The following is a 12,076-nucleotide window of genomic DNA, read 5'->3' on the forward strand; positions in this document are numbered from 1 at the left end:
TCACGCGTCCGAGCTCATTTCAGGAATTAACCTGTTCGTTTTCAGCCTCAAATAACGAGCTATAACACATTTTTCACGATAATCCGAGTTTCGGGGAATGTTGGTTTGTGGCACACCGACACCCCCAAATGTCTTCCGTTGGTGCCCAAACTTTGCGTGGCCACTTTATCTGACCCGAGGTACTTTCTATGTGATTTCTGGAGAATTTTGTTCCGGGACCCCAGAATCCCGAAAAACCGTGTATTATACATTTCAATTTCAGCCGTTCGGAAGGTCGTACCGGACCCTGTTTCTTTTTCTCCCTGTTTTTCAATCACGCGTCCGAGCTCATTTCAGGAATTAACCTGTTCGATTCCAGCCTCAAATAACGAGCTTTAAAGCATTTTTTACGATAATCCGAGTTTCGGCGAATGCTGGTTTGTGGCACACCGGCACCCCCAAATGTCTTCCATTGGTGCACAAACTTTGCGTGGCCGTTTTATCTGGCCCGAAGAACTTTCTATGTGATTTCCGGAGAATTTTGTTCCGGGACCCCGGAATCCCGAAAAACCGTGTATTATACACTTCAATTTCAGCCGTTCGGAAGGTCGTACCGGACCCTGTTTCTTTTTCTCCCTGTTTTTCACTCACGCGTCCGAGCTCATTTCATAAATTAACCTGTTCGATTTCAGCCTCAAATAACGAGCTTTTACACATTTTTCACGATAATCCGAGTTTCGGCGAATGCTGGTTTGTGGCACACCGGCAACCCCAAATAACTTCCGTTGGTGCTCAAACTTTGCGTGGCAGCTTTATCTGACCCAAGGAACTTTATATGTGATTTCCGGAGAATTTTGTTCCGGGACCCCGGAATCCTGAAAAACCGTGTATTATACACTTCAATTTCAGCTGTTCGGAAGGTCGTACCGGACCCTGTTTCTTTTTCTCCCTGTTTTTCAATCACGCGTCCGAGCTCATTTCAGGAATTAACCTGTTCGATTTCAGCCTCAAATAACGAGCTTTAACACATTTTTGACGATAATCCGAGTTTCGACGAATGCTGGTTTGTGGCACACCGGCAACCCCAAATAACTTCCGTTGGTGCTCAAACTTTGCGTGGCCGCTTTATCTGACCCAAGGAACTTTATATGTGATTTCCGGAGAATTTTGTTCCGGGACCCCGGAATCCTGAAAAACCGTGTATTATACACTTCAATTTCAGCTGTTCGGAAGGTCGTCTGGGACCGTTTCTTTTTCTCCCGTTTTTCAATCACGCGTCCGAGCTCATTTCAGAATTAACCCGTTAGATTCCACCTCAAATAACGAGCTTTAAAGCATTTTTTACGATAATCCGAGTTTCGGCGAATGCTGGTTTGTGGCACACCGGCACCTTCAAATGTCTTCCATTGGTGCAGAAACTTTGCGTGGCCGCTTTATCTGGCCCGAATAACTTTCTATGTGATTTCCGGAGAATTTTGTTCCGGGACCCCGGAATCCCGAAAAACCGTGTATTATACACTTCAATTTCAGCCGTTCGGAAGGTCGTCTGAGGACCCGTTTCTTTTTCTCCCTGTTTTTCACTTACGCGTCCGAGCTCATTTCATAAATTAACCTGTTCGATTTCAGCCTCAAATAACGAGCTTTAACACATTTTTCACGATAATCCGAGTTTCGGCGAATGCTGGTTTGTGGCACACCGGCACCCCCAAATGTCTTCCGTTGGTGCTCAAACTTTGCGTGGGCGCTTTATCTGACCCGAGGAACTTTCAATGTAATTTCCAGAGAATTTTGTTCCGGAACCCCGGAATCCCGAAAAACCGTGTATTATACACTTCAATTTCAGCCGTTTAGAAGGTCGTATCGGACCCTGTTTCTTTTTCTCCCTGTTTTTCAATCAAGTGTCCGAGCTCATTTCAGGAATTAACCTGTTCGATTTCAGCCTCAAATAAAGAGCTTTAACACATTTTTGACGATAATCCGAGTTTCGGCGAATGCTGGTTTGTGGCACACCGGCACCCCCAAATGTCTTCCGTTGGTGTTCAAAATTTGCGTGGAAGCTTTATCTGACCCGAGGAACTTTATATGTGATTTCCGGAGAATTTTGTTCCGGGACCCCGGAATCCCCAAAAACCGTGTATTATACCGTTCAATTTCAGACGTTCGGAAGGTCGTACCAGACCCTGTTTCTTTTTCTCCCTGTTTTTCAATCAAGTGTCCGAGCTCATTTCAGGAATTAACCTGTTCGATTTCAGCCTCAAATAAAGAGCTTTAACACATTTTTGACGATAATCCGAGTTTCGGCGAATGCTGGTTTGTGGCACACCGGCACCCCCAAATGTCTTCCGTTGGTGCTCAAACTTTGCGTGGACGCTTTATCGGACCCGGGGAACTTTCTATGTAATTTCCGGAGAATTTTGTTCCGGGACCCCGGAATCCCGAAAAACCGTGTATTATACACTTCAATTTCAGCCGTTCGGAAGGTCGTACCGGACCCTGTTTTCTTTTCTCCCTGTTTTTAAATCACGTATCCGAGCTCATTTCAGGAATTAACCTGTTCGATTTCAGCCTCAAATAACGAGCTTTAACACATTTTTCACGATAATCCGAGTTTCGACGAATGCTGGTTTGTGGCACACCGGCACCCCCAAATGTCTTCCGTTGGTGTTCAAACTTTGCGTGGGCGCTTTATCTGACCCGAGGAACTTTCTATGTGATTTCCGGAGAATTTTGTTCCGGGACCCCGGAATCCCGAAAAACCGTGTATTATACACTTCAATTTCAGCCGTTCGGAAGGTCGTATCGGACCCTGTTTCTTTTTCTCCTTGTTTTTCAATCACGCGTCCGAGCTCATTTCAGGAATTAACCTGTTCGATTTCAACCTCAAATAACGAGCTTTAACACATTTTTCACGATAATCCGAGTTTCGACGAATGCTGGTTTGTGGCACACCGGCACCCCCAAATATCTTCCGTTGGTGCTCAAACTTTGCGTGGCCGCTTTATCTGACCCGAGAAATTTATATGTTATTTCCGGAGAATTTTGTTCCGGGACCCCGGAATCCCGAAACACCGTGTATTATACACTTCAATTTCAGCCGTTCGGAAGGTCGAGGACCTGTTTCTTTTTCTCCCTGTTTTTCAATCACGCGTCCGAGCTCATTTCAGGAATTAACCTGTTCGATTTCAGCCTCAAATAACGAGCTTTAACACATTTTTCACGATAACCCGAGTTTCGGCGAATGCTGGTTTCTGGCACACCGGCACCCCCAAATGTCTTCCGTTGGTGCTCAAACTTTGCGTGGTTGCTTTATCTGACCCGAAGAACTTTCTATGTGATTTCCGGAGAATTTTCTTCCGGGACCACGGAATCCCGAAAAACCGTGTATTATACACTTCATTTTCATCCGTTCGGAAGGTCGACCGGACCCCCGTTTCTTTTTCTCCTCTGTTTTTCAATCACGTGTCCGAGCTCATTTCAGGAATTAACTGTTCGATTTGACCTCAAATAACGAGCTTTAACACATTTTTACGATAACCCGAGTTTCGGCGAATCTTCGGTTTCGGCACACCGCATCCCCAAATTTCTTCTGTTGGTGCTCAAACTTTGCGTGGGCGCTTTATCTGACCCGAGGAACTTTCTATGTGATTTCCGGAGAATTTTCTTAGGGACCCTGTAATCCCGAAAACCGAGTACTATACACTTCAATTTCAAATTTGCGTTCGGAAGGTCGTACCGGACCCTGTTTCTTTTTCTACCTGTTTAACAATCACGCGTCCGAGCTCATTTCAGGAATTAACCTGTTCGTTTTCAGCCTCAAATAACGAGCTATAACACATTTTTCACGATAATCCGAGTTTCGGCGAATGCTGGTTTGTGGCACACCGACACCCCCAAATGTCTTCCGTTGGTGCCCAAACTTTGCGTGGCCGCTTTATCTGACCCGAGGAACTTTCTATGTGATTTCTGGAGAATTTTGTTCCGGGACCCCGGAAACCCGAAAAACCGTGTATTATACATTTCAATTTCAGCCGTTCGGAAGGTCGTACCGGACCCTGTTTCTTTTTCTCCCTGTTTTTCAATCACGCGTCCGAGCTCATTTCAGGAATTAACCTATTCGATTTCAGCCTCAAATAACGAGCTTTAACACATTTTTCACGATAATCCGAGTTTCGGCGAATGCTGGTTTGTGGCACACCGGCACCCCCAAATATCTTCTGTTGGTGTTCAAACTTTGTGTGGGCGCTTTATCTGACCGAGGAACTTTCTATGTGATTTCCGGAGAATTTTGTTCCTGGACCCCGGAATCCCGAAAAACCGTGTATTATACACTTCAATTTCAGCCGTTCGGAAGGTCGTACCGGACCCTGTTTCTTTTTCTCCCTGTTTATCAATCACGCGTCCGAGCTCATTTCAGGAATTAATCTGTTCGATTTCAGCCTCAAATAACGAGCTATAACACATTTTTCACGATAATCCGAGTTTCGGCGAATGCTGGTTTGTAGCACACCGACACCCCAAATGTCTTCCGTTGGTGCCCAAACTTTGCGTGGCCGCTTTATCTGACCAGAGGAACTTTCTATGTGATTTCTGGAGAATTTTGTTCCGGGACCCCGGAATCCCGAAAAACCGTGTATTATACATTTCAATTTCAGCCGTTCGGAAGGTCGTACCGGACCCTGTTTCTTATTCTCCCTGTTTTTCAATCACGCGTCCGAGCTCATTTCAGGAATTAACCTATTCGATTTCAGCCTCAAATAACGAGCTTTAACACATTTTTCACGATAATCCGAGTTTCGGCGAATCTTGGTTTGTGGCACACCAAGCACCCCAAATATCTTCTCGTTGGTGTTCAAACTTTGCGTGGGCGCTTTATCTCGACCCGAGGAACTTTCTATGTGATTTCCGGAGAATTTTGTTATGGACCGGAATCCCGAAAACCGTGTATTATACACTTCAATTTCAGTCGTTCGGAAGGTCGTACCGGACCCTGTTTCTTTTTCTCCCTGTTTTTCAATCACGCGTCCGAGCTCATTTCAGGAATTAACCTATTCGATTTCAACCTCAAATAACGAGCTTTAACACATTTTTCACGATAATCCGAGTTTCGGCGAATGCTGGTTTGTGGCACACCGGCACCCCCAAATATCTTTCGTTGGTGCTCAAACTTTGCGTGGCCGCTTTATCTGACCCGAGGAACTTTCTATGTGATTTCCGGAGAATTTTGTTACTGGACCCCGGAATCCCGAAAAACCGTGTATTATACACTTCAATTTCAGCCGTTCGGAAGGTCGTACCGGACCCTGTTTCTTTTTCTCCCTGTTTTTCACTCTCGCGTCCGAGCTCATTTCAGAAATTAACCTGTTCGATTTCAGCCTCAAATAACGAGCTTTAACACATTTTTGACGATAATCCGAGTTTCGGCGAATGCTGGTTTGTGGCACACCGGCACCCCCAAATGTCTTCCGTTGGTGTTCAAACTTTGCGTGGGCGCTTTATCTGACCCAAGGAACTTTATATGTGATTTCCGGAGAATTTTGTTCCGGGACCCCGGAATCCCCAAAAACCGTGTATTATACCGTTCAATTTCAGACGTTCGGAAGGTCGTACCAGACCCTGTTTCTTTTTCTCCCTGTTTTTCAATCAAGCGTCCGAGCTCATTTCAGGAATTAACCTGTTCGATTTCAGCCTCAAATAAAGAGCTTTAACACATTTTTGACGATAATCCGAGTTTCGGCGAATGCTGGTTTGTGGCACACCGGCACCCCCAAATGTCTTCCGTTGGTACTCAAACTTTGCGTGGACGCTTTATCGGACCCGAGGAACTTTCTATGTAATTTCCGGAGAATTTTGTTCCGGGACCCCGGAATCCCGAAAAACCGTGTATTATACACTTCAATTTCAGCCGTTCGGAAGGTCGTAACGGACCCTGTTTTCTTTTACCCTGTTTTTAAATCACTTATCCGAGCTCATTTCAGGAATTAACCTGTTCGATTTCAGCCTCAAATAACGAGCTTTAACACATTTTTCACGATAATCCGAGTTTCGGCGAATCTTTGGTTTCAGGCACACCGGCACCCCAAATATCTTCTCGTTGGTGTTCAAACTTTGTGTGGGCGCTTTATCCGACCGAGGAACTTTCTATGTGATTTCCAGGAGAATTTTGTTCCTGGACCCGGAATCCCAAAAAACCGTGTATTATACACTTCAATTTGAACCGTTCGGAAGGTCGTAAATGCAGGACCCTGTTTCTTTTTCTCCCTGTTTATCAATCACGCGTCCGAGCTCATTTCAGGAATTAATCTGTTCGATTTCAGCCTCAAATAACGAGCTATAACACATTTTTCACGATAATCCGAGTTTCGGCGAATGCTGGTTTGTAGCACACCGACACCCCCAAATGTCTTCCGTTGGTGCCCAAACTTTGCGTGGCCGCTTTATCTGACCCGAGGAACTTTCTATGTGATTTCTGGAGAATTTTGTTCCGGGACCCCGGAATCCCGAAAAACCGTGTATTATACATTTCAATTTCAGCCGTTCGGAAGGTCGTACCGGACCCTGTTTCTTTTTCTCCCTGTTTTTCAATCACGCGTCCGAGCTCATTTCAGGAATTAACCTATTCGATTTCAACCTCAAATAACGAGCTTTAACACATTTTTCACGATAATCCGAGTTTCGGCGAATGCTGGTTTGTGGCACACCGGCACCCCCAAATATCTTCTGTTGGTGTTCAAACTTTGCGTGGACGCTTTATCTGACCCGAGGAACTTTCTATGTGATTTCCGGAGAATTTTGTTCCTGGACCCGGAATCCCGAAAAACCGTGTATTATACACTTCAATTTCAGCCGTTCGGAAGGTCGTACCGGACCCTGTTTCTTTTTCTCCTTGTTTTCCAATCACGTGTCCGAGCTCATTTCAGAATTAACCTGTTCGATTTCAGCCTCAAATAACGAGCTTTAAAGCATTTTTGACGATAATCCGAGTCTCGGTGAATGCTGGTTTCTGGCACACTGGCACCCCCAAATGTCTTCCGTTGGTGCTCAAACTTTGTGTGGGCGCTTTATCTAGCCCGAGGAACTTTATATGTAATTTCCGGAGAATTTTGTTCCGGGACCCCGAAATCCCTCAAAACCGTGTATTACACACTTCAATTTCAGCCGTTCGGAAGGTCGTACCGGACCCTGTTTTTTTTTCTCCGTGTTTTTCAATCAAGCGTCCGAGCTCATTTCAGGAATTAACCTGTTCGATTTCAGCCTCAAATAACGAGTTTTAACACATTTTTTACGATAACCCGAGTTTCGGCGAATGCTGGTTTCTGGCACACCGGCACCCCCAAATGTCTTCCGTTGGTGCTCAAACTTTGCGTGGTTGCTTTATCTGACCCGAAGAACTTTCTATGTGATTTCCGGAGAATTTTCTTAGGGACTTTAATCCCGAAAACCGTGTATTATACCCTTCATTTTCACCGTTCGGAAGGTCGACCGGACCCGTTTCTTTTTCTCCCTGTTTTTCAATCACGTGTCCGAGCTCATTTCAGGAATTAACCTGTTCGATTTCAGCCTCAAATAACGAGCTTTAACACATTTTTCACGATAACCCGAGTTTCGGCGAATGCTGGTTTCTGGCACACCGGCATCCCCAAATTTCTTCTGTTGGTGCTCAAACTTTGCGTGGGCGCTTTATCTGACCCGAGGAACTTTCTATGTGATTTCCGGAGAATTTTCTTCCGGGACCCCAGAATCCCGAAAAACCGAGTACTATACACTTCAATTTCAGCCGTTCGGAAGGTCGTACCGGACCCTGTTTCTTTTTCTCCCTGTTTAACAATCACGCGTCCGAGCTCATTTCAGGAATTAACCTGTTCGTTTTCAGCCTCAAATAACGAGCTATAACACATTTTTCACGATAATCCGAGTTTCGGCGAATGCTGGTTTGTGGCACACCGACACCCCCAAATGTCTTCCGTTGGTGCTCAAACTTTGCGTGGCCGCTTTATCTGACCCGAGGAACTTTCTATGTGATTTCTGGAGAATTTTGTTCCGGGACCCGGAATCCCGAAAAACCGTGTATTATACATTTCAATTTCAGCCGTTCGGAAGGTCGTACCGGACCCTGTTTCTTTTTCTCCCTGTTTTTCAATCACGCGTCCGAGCTCATTTCAGGAATTAACCTATTCGATTTCAGCCTCAAATAACGAGCTTTAACACATTTTTCACGATAATCCGAGTTTCGGCGAATGCTGGTTTGTGGCACACCGGCACCCCCAAATATCTTTCGTTGGTGCTCAAACTTTGTGTGGGCGCTTTATCTGACCTGAGGAACTTTCTATGTGATTTCCGGAGAATTTTGTTCCTGGACCGGGAATCCCGAAAAACCGTGTATTATACACTTCAATTTCAAAGGTCGGAAGGTCGTACTCTAGGACCCGTTTCTTTTTCTCCCGTTTATCAATCACGCGTCCGAGCTCATTTCAGAATTAACTGTTCGATTTGACCTCAAATAACGAGCTATAACACATTTTTCACGATAATCCGAGTTTCGGCGAATGCTGGTTTGTGGCACACCGACACCCCCAAATGTCTTCCGTTGGTGCCCAAACTTTGCGTGGCCGCTTTATCTGACCCGAGGAACTTTCTATGTGATTTCCGGAGAATTTTGTTCCGGGACCCCGGAATCCCGAAAAACCGTGTATTATACACTTCAATTTCAGCCGTTCGGAAGGTCGTACCGGACCCTGTTTCTTTTTCTCCCTATTTTTCAATCACGCGTCCGAGCTCATTTCAGAATTAACCTGTTCGATTTCAGCCTCAAATAACGAGCTTTAACACATTTTTCACGATAATCCGAGTTTCGGCGAATCTTGGTTTGTGGTACACCAAGCACCCCAAATATCTTCTGTTGGTGTTCAAACTTTGCGTGGGCGCTTTATCAGACCCGAGGAACTTTCTATGTGATTTCCGGAGAATTTTGTTGCGGGACCCCGGAATCCCTAAAAACCGTGTATTATACACTTCAATTTCAGCCGTTCGGAAGGTCGTACCGGACTCTGTTTCTTTTTCCCCCGTTTTATAATCACGCGTCCGAGCTCATTTCAGGAATTAACCTGTTCGATTTCAGCCTCAAATAACGAGCTTTAAAGCATTTTTGACGATAATCCGAGTTTCGGCGAATGCTGGTTTCTGGCACACCGGCACCCCCAAATATCATCCGTTGGTGCTCAAACTTTGCGTGGCCGCTTTATCTGACCCGAGAACTTTATATGTGATTTCCGGAGAATTTTGTTCCGGGACCCCGGAATCCCGAAAAACCGTGTATTATACACTTAAATTTCAGCCGTTCGGAAGGTCAGGACTGTTTCTTTTTTCCCTGTTTTTTCAATCACGCGTCCGAGCTCATTTCAGGAATTAACCTGTTCGATTTCGACCTCAAATAACGAGCTTTAACACATTTTTCACGATAACCCGAGTTTCGCGCGAATCTTCGGTTTTCGGCACACCGGCACCCCCAAATGTCTTCCGTTGGTGCTAAAACATTGCGTGGTTGCTTTATCCGACCAAGAACTTTCTATGTGATTTCCGGAGAATTTTCTTCCGGGACCTAATCCCTAAAAAAACCGAGTATTATACACTTCAATTTCACTGCGTTCGGAAGTTCGACGGACCTGTTTTTTCTCCCCGTTTATCAATCACGCGTCCGAGCTCATTTCGTAAATTAAACTGTTCGATTTCGACCTCAAATAACGAGCTATAACACATTTTTCACGATAATCCGAGTTTTGCGAATCTTGGTTTGTGGCACACCGACACCCCAAATGTCTTCCGTTGGTGCTCAAACTTTGCGTGGCCGCTTTATCTGACCCGAGAAACTTTCTATGTAATTTCCGGAGAATTTTGTTCCGGAATCCCGAAAAACGTGTATTATACACTTCAATTTCACCGTTCGAAGGTCGACGGACCGTTTCTTTTTCTCCTATTTTTCAATCACGCGTCCGAGCTCATTTCAGGAATTAACCCGTTCGATTTCAGCCTCAAATAACGAGCTTTAACACATTTTTCACGATGATCCGAGTTTGGCGAACTTGGTTTGTACACACCAAGCACCCCAAATATCTTTGTTGGTGTTCAAACTTTGCGTGGGCGCTTTATCGACCCGAGGAACTTTCAATGTGATTTCCGGAGAATTTTGTTCCGGAACCCGGAATCCCGAAAAACCGTGTATTATACACTTCAATTTCACTGTTCGGAAGGTAAATAGGACCCGGTTCTTTTCTCTCCCGTTTTTAAATCACGTATCCGAGCTCATTTCAGGAATTACCTTGTTCGATTTCAACCTCAACTAACGAGCTTAAAAGCATTTTTGACGATAATCCGAGTTTCGGCGAATGCTGGTTTGTGGCACACCGGCACCCCCAAATGTCTTCCGTTGGTGCTCAAACATTGCGTGGGCGCTTTATCTGACCCGAGAAACTATTTATGTGATTTCCGGAGAATTTTCTTCTGGGACCCCGGAATCCCGAAAAACCGTGTATTATACACTTCAATTTCATCCGTTCGGAAGGTCGATCGGACCTGTTTTTTTTCTCCTGTTTTTCAATCAAGCGTCCGAGCTCATTTCAGAATTAACTGTTCGATTTCAAACCTCAAATAACGAGCTTTAACACATTTTTGACGATAATCCAGAGTTCGGCGAATGTTTGGTTTCAGGCACACCGACACCCCTAAATGTCTTCCGTTGGTGCTCAAACTTTGCGTGGCCGCTTTATCGGACCCGAGGAACTTTCTATGTGATTTTCGGAGAATTTTGTTGCGGGACCCTAATCCCTAAAAAACCGTGTATTATACACTTCAATTTCACCCGTTCGGAAGGTCGTGACTGGGACTGCTTTTTTTTCCCCGTTTTATAATCACGCGTCCGAGCTCATTTCAGAATTAACTCGTTCGATTTCACCTCAAATAACGAGCTTTAAAGCATTTTTGACGATAATCCGAGTTTTGCGAGTGCTTGGTTTTCGCACACCGCACCCCAAATATCTTCCGTTGGTGCTCAAACTTTGCGTGGCCGCTTTATCTGGACCCGAGAACTTTATATGTGATTTCCGGAGAATTTTGTTCCGGGACCCCGGAATCCCGAAAAACCGTGTATTATACACTTCAATTTCACCGTTCGGAAGGTAAATCTGGGACCCTCGTTTCTTTTTTCCCTGTTTTTCAATCACGAGTCCGAGCTCATTTCAGAATTAACTGTTCGATTTTGACCTCAAATAACGAGCTTTAACACATTTTTCACGATAATCCGAGTTTCGCGAATCTTTGGTTTCTGGCACACCGGCACCCCCAAATGTCTTCCGTTGGTGCTAAAAAATTGCGTGGTTGCTTTATCTGACCCGAAGAACTTTCTATGTGATTTCCGGAGAATTTTCTCGGGACCCCGGAATCCCGAAAAAACGAGTATTATACACTTCAATTTCAGCCGTTCGGAAGTTCGTACCGGACCCTGTTTCTTTTTCTCCCTGTTTATCAATCACGCGTCCGAGCTCATTTCAGAAATTAACCTGTTCGATTTCAGCCTCAAATAACGAGCTATAACACATTTTTCACGATAATCCGAGTTTCGGCGAATGCTGGTTTGTGGCACACCGACACCCCCAAATGTCTTCCGTTGGTGCTCAAACTTTGCGTGGCCGCTTTATCTCACCCGAGAAACTTTCTATGTGATTTCCGGAGAATTTTGTTCCGGAATCCCGAAAAACCGTGTATTATACACTTCAATTTCACTGTTCGTAAGGTCGCAGGACCCGTTTCTTTTTCTCCCTATTTTTCAATCACGCGTCCGAGCTCATTTCAGAATTAACCTGTTCGATTTCGGCCTCAAATAACGAGCTTTAACACATTTTTCACGATAATCCGAGTTTTAATCTTTGGTTTGTCAGGCACACCGCCCCCAAATATCTTCTGTTGGTGTTCAAACTTTGAGTGGGCGCTTTATCAGACCCGAGGAACTTTCTATGTGATTTCCGGAGAATTTTGTTCCGGGACCCCGGAATCCCGAAAAACCGTGTATTATACACTTCAATTTCAGCCGTTCGGAAGGTCGTACCGG

Source organism: Silene latifolia, unplaced genomic scaffold, assembly GCF_048544455.1.
Source record: "Silene latifolia isolate original U9 population unplaced genomic scaffold, ASM4854445v1 scaffold_160, whole genome shotgun sequence".
Lineage (NCBI taxonomy): Eukaryota > Viridiplantae > Streptophyta > Magnoliopsida > Caryophyllales > Caryophyllaceae > Silene > Silene latifolia.